The sequence below is a fragment of the Suricata suricatta genome, unplaced genomic scaffold (genome assembly GCF_006229205.1).
Source record: "Suricata suricatta isolate VVHF042 unplaced genomic scaffold, meerkat_22Aug2017_6uvM2_HiC HiC_scaffold_52, whole genome shotgun sequence".
In the NCBI taxonomy this organism is placed as follows: Eukaryota; Metazoa; Chordata; class Mammalia; order Carnivora; family Herpestidae; genus Suricata; species Suricata suricatta.
This window is the reverse complement of record NW_021900433.1, coordinates 18,797-30,569: the sequence shown is the minus strand read 5'-3', so window position 1 is coordinate 30,569 and position 11,773 is coordinate 18,797. Positions and strand designations below refer to the sequence as shown.

The following is an 11,773-nucleotide window of genomic DNA, read 5'->3' as shown; positions in this document are numbered from 1 at the left end:
GCTATGAGCCAAGGTCCCACCAGAGGGCGCTAGTACTCTCCCGGTGCCTCTGCTGAAAGCCCTTTTCTCCCTGTTTCTTGCAGGTTGGTATTCCTGAGTCATTCCTGGGGTGAAGCCCTCTCCCATTCCTACCCTCACTTTGCTCAGCTGGATCCCAGGCTTATGTCCAAAGAGGGGCTTGTATGGTCTTGGGATAGAGAATATGTGTATGAGACCCCCCCACCCTGAGCATCAGAAAAACATTTAAGTGGTGTTATTAGGCTCACGCCAAGCTATGGGGCACAGCAAGAAAAGAGTGGGTCATCATAAGCAGGACCTGTCTTCCTAGTTACTCACCCTCCTTGTCTACTGTACAAGTGACTTTCACGTGTACCTGGTGGGCAAACTAACCTCAGTTTGAGATCCACTGCATCCAATAACATATTTTCCACTGCTCAGCAGCTTTTGCTTTAATTTATTAAATTAAATTTATTAGTTAAATTAATTCCCATCACTGGATGGGAACTCAGTTGAGATAAAGATGCAGAGATTCTTGTCACTGGACGAAATCTGCACTTCAGATTCAGCAAATTGTTGGCAGGTCTACCCTCACCTGAGTCTTTCCTGCCTACAATACTTCAACCTCCACAGAAATGGTCTTTGTTACTTCTGCCTTTCAAATGCAGAATAAGCTTCATGGAGAAACATTTTTCAAAAGAAATTGTAAGAGTGACAGGTCAACTTGCCCTCATTTTTGGTCACACATCTCCCACCCGCCACACACACCTCTCTCCTCTTTCTGAATGTATAGTGTTCTAGGGTCTGCAGTTTCTGGGTTTCTCTGTCCCTTCAGAATTCAGAGTCAACCTCTATTCATCCAGCCATCCTCAGGAAGCCAGAATTCTTTTCAGCAGGAAATGCCAGGGACATTGAGTGTGACTGGGGTCCTGCCACCAGGGCAGCCAGGACATTGCCTGAATATCTGCTCTCTTGGGATGCAGCTGATGCTCAGGAATCCACAGTGAGTCTCTGTCTCCATGTGCAGGTCAGCCCCTGACCATGTCAGGGCTCCAGTCAGTGCCTGACGCTGATCAGGGGATTGATTCTGGGACAGCAGCTTCAATGCTTCTCCCATGGAGATCAAGTCCATGGGGGACACGACACACACCATCACTGCACTCTAGGGCTTGACTCTCACTCCATCATTCACCCAAGGAACACCTCCAGTCACACTGGTCCCCTGATGAAAAATCTTCTGTCCCAAGCCATGCCCACAGGGTAGGTGACCTCAGGGACACAGCCTCCCTTATCTCTATGTCTCCATCTCTCCAAAGTGGGAACTTTAATAGAATCCTCTGGGTGCAGTTGGCCTTGGGTACTAGAAATTCTTTCCTCCAGTCATGAGTAGCTGAATGACCAGTTGCTCTACAATGAACTCAAGGCACACAGATTATTGCTTTCCCCATACCAGATACAAGTGTGATCCCACTGTGCTCCAACCAGAAGGTCTGTGGTTGGGAATACCATCACTGAGATGGTTCTGAAGTTCTCAGGGACAGGACCTTCATGGGGACTCACTTAACACCACATTGGTTTCTCCTACCTCCTGGACCAGACCCACAATACAAACAATGAAATGAAATAAAAAACAATGATAACATTAATTCAGATGTTTTACAAACCCATCTTCACTAGAGAATAGAAGTCAATTATTTCCCATTGTTATTCCATCCATTATATTAACCACAATTTCATCCATATTCTCTCTGCAATAAGCACAGATGTGGGACATGTATAGTAAGGACTGCACCTGCATCTTCAGAAAGACATTATCGTTGAGTTCAAATCAGCTTTACTGATCTGAATTATACATAAAATGAGAAACATTTATTTGCTCTGGGGACGTAGTGCTGACTGATACATAAACTCATGCACTCTGTCCCTGTCAGAGCACCTGCCACTGTCATTCCTTTGCTCCTACAACTTCATGTAGGTTTTCCCTTTGTCCTCTGATGTCCATGCCACAAATAGCCTCATGTGTTTGGGCTCCTGGACATGTGTGTGTGTGTGTGTGTGTGTGTGTGTGTGTGTGTGTGTGTGTGTGTGTGTGTGTGTGTGTGTGTGTGTGTGTGTGCTGGGAGAACAGATCCTAGAGGAGGGAGTCACTTCACACTGCATGAAGAACTGTTGTCTCAAGCAGGTTGAAATTGTAAGAGATGATAAAGATGATCCATGTGTCACCTCTTCAGAAATGCACTGGAGGGTTTCTACTCATAAAATACAAAGAAGTGCTCCCTGTGCCTCACTGATGTGGGGACCTCCAATTACTGGGATCCTAGGGGCATTTCCATCACTTCGTGGAAGACAGGAAAGAGGTCATTGAGGAGTAGGCATCATGGAGATAGGAAACTATAAAAACATTATAAACCGCTGTCCAGTTATATCAATAATGTTAAATGGAAATGATGTGCATTCTAAAGAGTTTATAGCATGGATTAAAAAAATAAACCAGATACATGGCAGAGGGGTGCCCTCTCACTCAGCTTTTCTGTTCTATTGAGGCCTTCAATTGAAGTGTTCAGAACCTCCACCTTAGAACAGACCCTCTGCTCTCCTAAGTGTGAGCACTCAAATGTTAACTCATCCAAAACACCCTCAAGACACACCCAGAGGAGGGTTTGAACAAACATTTGGGCATCTCCGGGACCGACCACACATGACTTTCATGAGACACGTCAAGAACAAAGGATGGCATCCATGTATCTTGTTCCACTGAGTCAGTCACACAGAGGCCTGTGCAGCTTGGTCCTTTCCTCCTGGGATATGTTACTCCAGCCACAGATATGTGATTCTGTGTGTCCCTGCCCTTCCCTTCCATTTTGAGACACACCACCCTTCCAGTCTGACCTTAGCCTGTGTTCTCCCAGCTTCTTCCTGGAAGGCTGGGGGCTCCTCCCATCCCCTTAGGAGCCTCCTCTCCAGGAGAAGCAGTGAGGTTGGCCTCTCTGTACAACCTGGTTGTGATGGCAGTCAAGGCCCTCCTCATCACGGGGGAGAGGGTGAGAACAGAGGAGAACTGGGGCAGAGCCCCTCATTCACTCACACTGGGGATTAGGTGGGGAGGGGGTGCACAGGAGTGAGCCAGGCTTCCTGTGTGTCCTAAACAGGGCTGTTGGGGTTGAGTGGTCCCTGTCCCTCTGTCCCTCTGCTCTGGGGGAAATACAGGACAGGTTCTGGAAGGGCTTCCTCACCGTCCCTGCCCCACATTACTCTACACACAGGAAGGTGGGTCTGGATGGAAATGAAGAGGCCTTTGCACTGAGATGCGGTGACCTTCTCTGAGTTCATCTCAAATTAGGGTCCCTATACTTCCTCTGGAGGACAGACGGGGTGCTCCTGGGCAGGGTTTGATGAAGCCCTGGGTCCTATCTGGGTGGCCCCCATCTAAGACCCAGCTGTGAGTAGGCTCTGGGCAGCAGGGGGCGCTGTGTGCCTGGGAGTCCTGTGGGAACCAGCCCTGTCTCCCTGTGCTCAGAGCTCAGGGGGGCCCAGCAGCTGTGACCTCCTTCTGCTCTGGGGACTACATGTGCAGCTTAAGCTTGGGCAGCTGGGGGTGGGCAGGTAATCTGCATAAAGTGTCCCATTTTCTTGCGGTTTGGGTGACAAAAGTGAAACAGTGCAGCTCTGGCTCTGCTGTGACATGAACCACTTCTCGCTTTTCTTTTTCCTCTGCTGTCATCTTCTTTCAGAAAATGACTCCTTCCAGGTATCCCTGTCCCAGGTTCTGTCCTAGAACTTCCTGTGGAATTCAATCTGTAATGAGCAGTATTGATGACAAGTACAGCCAGGATTAAAAGTCTCCCTAAACACAGAGGTGAGATTGCACGATGTCCCCCACAGAGGTCCCTGCTCTGTCCCCACACCTGCAGTGGCCTCATCAGGCTTACTGTGTCCTGTCTGTCCTCCTACAAAGGGCCCAGATTCCCACACTCTGTGTCCTCAGTGAGCCCCCGTTCACATTCAGCCACCAGAACCAGTCTGCATCCTCTGAGCCCCACTATGGGGACATACTTTTCTATTCTCTGTTTCCTGGGTCTTGTCTTCAGCTCCTGAGTGGTTCTTAGGTTCCGCTGGGTCAGGACTGCATGTGTCCCTCTTATTAGATCCCTCCCCACACTCACAGGGAAAACCTGATCAGTGACTGCTCAGCAGGACCTTTCACTTTCCCTGGAGAGTCACACTCAGGTTATGGAAACACAGGCATCAAGGAAGCCAGTGAAGGAGAGGCTTGCCAGCGGTGGGAAAAGAGACCTTCACCCAGACACCAGCAGGGGGTGCTGTGACACTGTGCCTGGGGGTTTCTGCCGGACAGGATCCCCCAATTGGGCAGCCCTCCACTGACTGAAAGCCCCAGGACAAGGCCCTTTGCTTCCAGTGGGGACAGGGCAGGTGTGTCCTCTGATCCTGGAGGAGTCCTGGACCTGGGCCTTTATGTGGTTCCAAGCAACTGCTTCTGCCAAGCCCACCCAGGGGAAAACTAGTGCATCATGTTGTCTTCCTGTCCAAGGGCCACAATCCTGTGCATGCACCTGGAGAAGATGCAGGGGTGGGTCACATTTACATCATCAGCCCCTCCTCTGTGAGGCCCGTGGTGAGGGAATAAGTCAGGCGAGGGAGAGCCCAGTTCCACCTTTGTGTCCTAAGAAGGAACAGTGTTGCCATGGCCTGAATCCCTGTCCTCCTTGTGCTCGTCTGTCACTGCACAGGTAGGGACAGGATCCAGGGCACCAGGGTCCCCTGGCAGCCAGAGTCAAATCCCTCTGGCCCAGCTCCCTAATCTCACATACCCTGTCCCTTCTCTTCTCTGCTGTGTCTATGTTTGCAGGTTCCCTGTCCCTGCCTGTGCTGACCCAGCCATCGTCCTTCTCTGCATCTCTGGGAACGACTGCCAGACTCACCTGCACCCTGAGCAGACACATCAACGTGGGCAGCTATGGCATATACTGGTACCAGCAGATTCAGGGAGCCCTCCCCGGTATCTCCTGTACTACTACACAAGTACACAGTTGGGATCCGGGGTCCCCAACCGCTTCTCTGCATCCAAAGATGCCTCGGCCAATGCAGGACTTCGGCTCTTCTCTGGGCTGCAACCTGAGGACGAGGCTGACTACTACTGTGCTATAATTCATGGCAGTGAGAGCAACATTTGTTACTCATAGTGGCACCGATAATGCATCTTTTTTTTGAGAAGCTTCAGTGGAGGCTTCTGTTGGGGACACTTCTCTGTGGTGAGACCTGTCCTTGAGAAGAAAGGAGTGATGCACAGAGATTATGCTTCTGCCTGAGACAGCTGCTTATTGAGGACCATTCACTCAAGGGTGTTTGGGCCTAGGGACTTGACTGTGTGCTCCTTGATGGGGACTCAGCAGCTGTGTCCTTGTCTGGCCTGGCAGAGTCCCTTAAGCAGGGACTCTTGTGCTGTCTCAGCAGGGCCTTGCTCCCAGAGCTCTCCCCAGGGTAAAGCCAACCCCCATCCTCAACAGTGTGTGATGTGAGCTGAGACCATCCCCAGGGCTGAGGGATGAGCTGGGCAGACATAGGATGGAACCCATTTGCATGGACAGGCCTTCCTTCCTGTGACAGAGGGTGGAGAAGAAAAGAAGGCATGGGAAAGCCCAGCCGATTGTGGGGACTAGGGGCTGTTGCTTGTCCTCTTTCTTCTCCTTTACTCCCCAGGTAAGAACAGCTGGAGATGGACAAAGGATAGCCTTCTATTCTGCATTAGTCCCTTTGGTTCAGACCCCAGCTACTTCTAGCTGAAGCAGCCAGCCCTCCCTGGTACAACCTGTCCTGTCACATAGACTGAGATAAGCAACAAGGCTCCAGGGTCCCCCGGCACTTTGCTGGATCCAAGATGCCTCGGCCAATGTAGGGCTTCTGCTTACCTATGGGCTGCAGCCTGAGGGTCAGACTATTACTGTTTGATGGGACTCAATAGTGCTTCTCAAAGTTACACAGGAAGATGGGGTTTTGGGATAAATGCCTTGACCTTGCTTAGAGGCTTGTTCCTTGTCATTTTAACTTGTAAAATACTTTGCATATACACGAACTATACCTGCAGGTACAACCTAGTTTATAATGGATCTACTCTCAAGTATCCATTCAGTGTTTCTGTGACATCAGGAAGAACAAAACAACAATAAAACAAAGTAGTTTAGTTTCATGATGACATCTATGGTGCCTGAGTAGCCACATGTCATAAAACCACAGTCTCTATAGTTGCTTTATCTCTTGAAATAAGGAAAATGAATGTTTCTTTGATTTCATTTTCCTTTATAGGCCACAGAATAGACTCTGACCTTCCAGTGGTTGAGCAGAAATCCTTCCTTCCCTCCCAGGCTCTGGGGCTCAGGAGAGACTGAAACTCATTGGTTCCAAGGATGAAACAAGGACGTGAGATGCTGGGTGAGGATACAGGCCTGGGAGGAATTGCAGGCACAGAGTTAGCCTGGAACCCTCACCAGGCAAGTGAGCCTTCAATGGTGCAGTCAGGGAGGAGGGGGTTAGTCAAAGGAGAAATTGGGTTCTATGGCCAAGACCTCCCCAACTAGGGGTCATAAGTGGGCATGGCATGCTGTGCAGTTGTTAGGAAAATGCTGAGGTGATTCCAGGGCAGTGGTTCAAGTAGGTCCATGGACGGATCTCCACCACAGATGACACCAGACCCATGGACACTCCCATGAATAGGTTTCCTGCACCCACATGTACTGACTCTGTCCACCTATCCCCTCAGACAAAATTCGGTCTCTTTTTCAATCAGGGTGTTGGAGGCTGTGGAACATACAGAGCAGGAACTCCCCCATTTGTGGATGCGTCACTCCTCTGATGAACATCTTTGTAATCTCAGATCCCAGGATCTGCACAGGAGAAACAGCAAACCTAGAGATAATCATGGCAATGGTACCACGGCTCCCAGGAGGAGCCTGTGCACTGTGATCCAGGACAGCTGTGAGAGACTATCCAGGTGTTCAAGCTGGATTCTGCTGATGTAGGTGTGCTGATGAAACTTCTTATTAATAAAATTAATGTTTATTTATTTTTGAGAGGGAGAGTGAGCTAGTGGGGAAGGAGAGAGTGAGAGACAGACAGACAGAATTTGAATTTGAGGCAGGCTCCAGGCTCCAAATTGTCAGCCCAGAGGCCCACGTGGGTCAAAACCCACAAACTGCAAGACTATGACCTGAGCTGAAGTTGGTTGCTTAACTGACTGAGCCACCCAGGCACGCTATTGATGAAATTTCTTTACCTTCCTCCAGGCCTCTAGCCTGAAAGGTGGCTGGTTCATTGCTGAAGATCTGCATAAAAGCAAATGTCACAAAGAGCTCCTGCTACACGGGGACATGTGACAAAATATACACTTTACCCCTATCCTGGTCTATTCATCACTCCTCTTCTCTGAGACCAAAAAAAAAGCCTAGATTATGGCTTTGAACTTTACATATCCTACTAAAACCAGAAGGCTTCAATATCTGGACTTGCGTCAGTGTATAAAATCAATGAAAATGTCTCTTGTTAGAGGTATTGGTCTCCCAGTCCAAAAATAGTCTGTTTGCAGAAGCAAAGTAGCCCCCACAGTTTCTGGGTTAGAATGACAGGAAGTGCAGTCCTGCAGGATGTGTGACCTGAGAGAACCAGGGAGCACTCTGCCTAGCCCCCTGCATGTCTCCTGGTATATCCGGGCTTTACTTATAATCCCCTGAGGACAGAAATCTTAGGGATACTCAGCTTTCCCCTTACCTTGAGATTAGAGTTTTTCCTCAGCTCCTGATTTCCGGGTACTGGGCAAGGCCTCCCCAGTGACAGATCTGAAGAGACTTCTTACTAAGAAAGGTACTCAAATGACTCTTAAAGATATGAAAACTGTCCTACATGATATGCCACTGAAGGGTTACAAATTGAAACAGTGAGGTGAACTAGACTCCCATTACTATGGCTGAAATTCAATACAGTGACAGCATCAGATGCTGGTAGGATGTGGGGAAGGAGGAAGTTAATTTTTTTTCCAGTGGACTCAATCCATCACCTCTATGTCCAGGTGACACTCTTTATTTTCTCTACAGAATCATCAAATGAGAAAAAAATAGCATAAAAATTAGTAAGGCGCTGTTAATTTGTCAACTTAACACAAAACTACATTTCCCAGCATTCCATTTCTCTCATTAGTGTTGGCTACAAAAAACACTTTAGAATCAAGGAGGAACTTCCTTACATTGCTGGTTGGATGCCAAATACTCCAGCCACTTTGGAAGGAGCCTTGGCAGTTTCTTACAAACCCATATTTTTCTATGATACAAAAATCACACTTCCAGTTATATCCATCAATGAGTAATTTTGTACACACAAGACTATGTACACGATGTTTATTGTTCACTAATTTGTGATTCCTAAGACTCAGAACAAACAAACAAACAGATATATCCTTTAATAGCTGAATGGGTAAACAAACTCTGGCAGGTACATACATGGAATATGATTCAGTGAAAAATAAACAAAAATCAACAGCCATATGAAGAGATGGAGGAACTTTCACACATATTTCTAAGTGAAAGAACTCTATTTGAAGAGGCTGAAAAAGTGAGCAGTGGGTATGAGGTGCAAGAGCCATAGGCACCAGCTTCAGCCCTGGGTCACTATGTCTCCAGTATCCACCAGAGGGCGTTGTGTTTCCATTATCCTCAACTGAGAGCAGTTGTGTCCCTGCCTCTTTGGGGTGCTCAGGTGTCCAACCTGGGGTGAAGCACTCCCCAATTTTACATTATCTTTTTCTCAGCTGGAGCCTGGGCTTCTGTCTAAGGAAGACTTTGCATGACCTTCAGAAAGGGGCAGAATTGCATGGAGACTTCTTATCCTGAGGATTAGGGAGACACATAAGAACAGTTGGTGTATTCAGGCCTGGTCATGGGGCTCAGGATGCAGAGTGTGGGGCATGGCCTGGGTTCCCCTAATCCCTTCACAGGATTTCCAAATACCCCTGGGGGGTGGGCAAAACAACCCTAGTCTTATTTCCACTGGGTCAAATAACTTATTCTCCACTATTAGGATGTCTTGGCTTTAAATCCTGCTCATACTATTCACTGGATTGAGGCAAGATGTGACAAAATGGAGAGATTTATGTCAGTCGACAAGACCTGGAGTTTTGATTCAATAGATGGTTAACAAGTTGGCTCTCATGTGGGTCCTCATGACCTGAACCAAATCCCCTTCTAGGAAAAGGCTTTTGAGACACCTGTTTATTAAATCCCAAATCAGCTTCATAAAAACCATCCTTCAAGAAAAGACATGAAATGGACATGGGGTCATTGCCTTATTTTGGATAACACAGACACACAAACACACACACACAGAGCTCACTCTTCTCTCTAAGGGCATAGTGTCCTGGATTGTGCATAATCTGGGCTTCTCTGTACCCCCCTTCCAGAAGTGAGGGTCAACCTGTGCTTACCCAGACTTCCTCAGGGTCGCAATCTCCAGAATCTCCATTAGCAGAAAACGCCAATGACATTGAGTGTAACTGGCTTCATGTCACCAGGACAGAAAGGATGTACACTCAACACATGGTCTCAGGTATGAGGCTGATGATCAGAACCCCAGGCTGAGTCTCTATCCCTGTGGGCAGCTCACCTCCACACATCTCTGTGCTCTGCTCAACTCCTGAGGCTGATCAGTACATTGATTCTGGGATAGCAGGCTCAGTGCTCTCCCAAGTAGCTCAAGGCCCATGGGGACTTGTGACACATCCTCCCTGTGTTCTCAGGCCTGGGCTATCACTCCCTCAGTTTCCTCAGTGACAAATCCAGCCATGGTGCACCTCTCCTAAGATTTCTGTTCCAACTCAGGACCACAGCAGTGTCTCTAGCCTCAGGGACACAGTCCCTTTTACCTCCACCTCTCCTCCACACAGATGTGGGTACTTTGACAGAAACTTCTGGGTCCAGGTGAACTTGGGCAATAGAAATTTATTTCTCTAGTCATAGGTGGGTAAGTGAGCATCTGCTTTATCCTGAATAGGATGGACACAAGATGCAGGGACTATAGCTGTGCCCAACCCAGAGATGAGTCTGATACCAAATAACTCCACCCTGGAAACTCTGTCTTTGGTAATTTTCTCACTGAGATGGCTCTCAAGTTAATAGGAGCAGACCCCTCATAGGGTTTCATGTTCATCACATCAAGCTTTCATAGCTGCAGAATCAGACACACGATACAATGTCAGGAAAGAAAAAAAACCCAAATGATTTAGGAAAATCATTGATAGTCCTCTATTGCAATAAAATTAGAAGTCATTCTTTTTTCTTCATTTTACATTGATGTTTTCACCATATTTCCAATCATATTCTCCCTGCACGAAGCACAGATCTATGAATAATATACTAGTGATTTTTCCTCCATCTTCACAATGACATTAGCATTGAGTTTTAATCAGCAGTATCCATAAAAGTTTCATAAAAAAGAACATTCATCCATTTTAAGTGCACAGTTGCTCAAGTGGTGACCAATACATAATCTCTGTCACTGGATTCTTGTCAGAGCATCTGCAGCTGTCACTCCTTGCCTCCTGGATCATCCTGAGGTTTGCCCTTTGGGCTCTGAGGTCAATGCCACACACAGGGCTCCTGCAGACTGTGTCTCTGTGCTGGGGGGACAAATCATAGGAAGGAATCACTGCCCACAGTGTGTTGAAAACTTGTGTGAAGCAGGTGAAATAAGTGACAGATGGCAAAGATTTTCAGTGTGTGACCCCTCTAAGAATGCACACGAGGGCTACTCCCCACAACCTCATTAAAGGTACTCCCCATCTCCTCAGTGCTTCAGAAGACTCAGAGATGGAGAGCTCTAGGAACCAGCAGGGAATCATATAAGAGAAAGACCCATCATCCTACAAAGAAGGGCCGTGTCTACAAGGTGATGTGTCACTACTCTAAACTTGACGCTCATGTAAGAGGAGTTTGTGTAGAGACACCATTGCATCCTGACTTATGAACAGCCAAGGGAGGATAGACAGACTTCCATAAGACATATGGGTGAAGCATAAAATCTGTGCCATAGTGATGGGAGGCCATGTGAAGAGACATATGTCCAGTTCTTTTTTTTTCAGTTTTGTTTTATTTTAGAGAGAGGGAGAGACAGAGAGAGACAGAGAGCAAGAGACAGACCATGAGCAGGGTTGGGGAAGAGAGAGAGGAAGATGCAGAATCTGAAGCAGGTTCCTGACAGCTCAGAGCCTGACTTGGGGCTCGAACCCACGAACCATGAGATCATGACCTGAGCTGAAGTCAGATGCTTAACCATCTGAGCCACCCAGGAACCTCACGCATGTCCTGTTCTTAATGTAGGGAGAGAGTGGACAGAGATCTGGAGGCAGGATATGTGTCTAATGGGCACTGGTAACCATGTCACAAATGGTGTGGCCATTTCTCGACACCAGCAAGGTTCCTAGGCTTACTTCTGAGGGGTCAGGGATGATCAGAGCTGGGACCTGCTGGCTAACACTTCTAGTGGCCTCTGTTCAGGGCCCACAGCTGTGACCCCTAGCCACCTGGCCTGAAACAGCCCCTGCCTTGCCACTCCCCTGATATCTTTATGCAGAGGGAACTGACCCAGGCCCAGTGAGGCAGCAGAGAGCTGAGATCTCATTTGCATGGATGGGCCCTCCCTCTCTCAGGGGATGAAGAAGGGACAGGAGCAATGAAGGGAGATCTGCTTAGCTGTGGAACCACAGAAGACAGGATCAGTG

The 11,773-nt window shown here is 48.0% G+C and overlaps 1 pseudogene; it reads left to right on the top strand.

Annotated features, from left to right (window-relative positions):
• Positions 1-4,699: 4,699 nt before the first annotated feature.
• LOC115285203 lies at positions 4,700-5,198 on the top strand (annotated as a pseudogene).
• Positions 5,199-11,773: the final 6,575 nt, after the last annotated feature.